Source organism: Marmota flaviventris, chromosome 14 (assembly GCF_047511675.1).
Source record: "Marmota flaviventris isolate mMarFla1 chromosome 14, mMarFla1.hap1, whole genome shotgun sequence".
NCBI classification, from domain to species: Eukaryota; Metazoa; Chordata; class Mammalia; order Rodentia; family Sciuridae; genus Marmota; species Marmota flaviventris.
In genome coordinates, this window is record NC_092511.1 from 17982877 (window position 1) to 17983138 (window position 262).

A 262-nucleotide genomic window follows, 5' to 3' on the forward strand; every position below is an offset into this window, starting at 1 on the left:
GAAGGCAAGGTAGGACAAGGCCCTGGTTGCGTAGCGGGAGTGCTGCCGAGCGCTGGGGACTCGAGAGCGGGCGTGGCCCTTCAGCAGTGCGCGAAGCCAAGTGTGTAGTTCTGGCTGTGTGTGTCGTGGTTAAGCTATAACCGTACCGGGCACCTCAGCGGTGGTGTGGACCTCAGGTCCAGCATCAAGTGACGGGCCTGAACCCCACCTCACTCCTGCCACAGCCCGTGAGCTGTGGCTGCCTATAGTGAGTACGCCACCC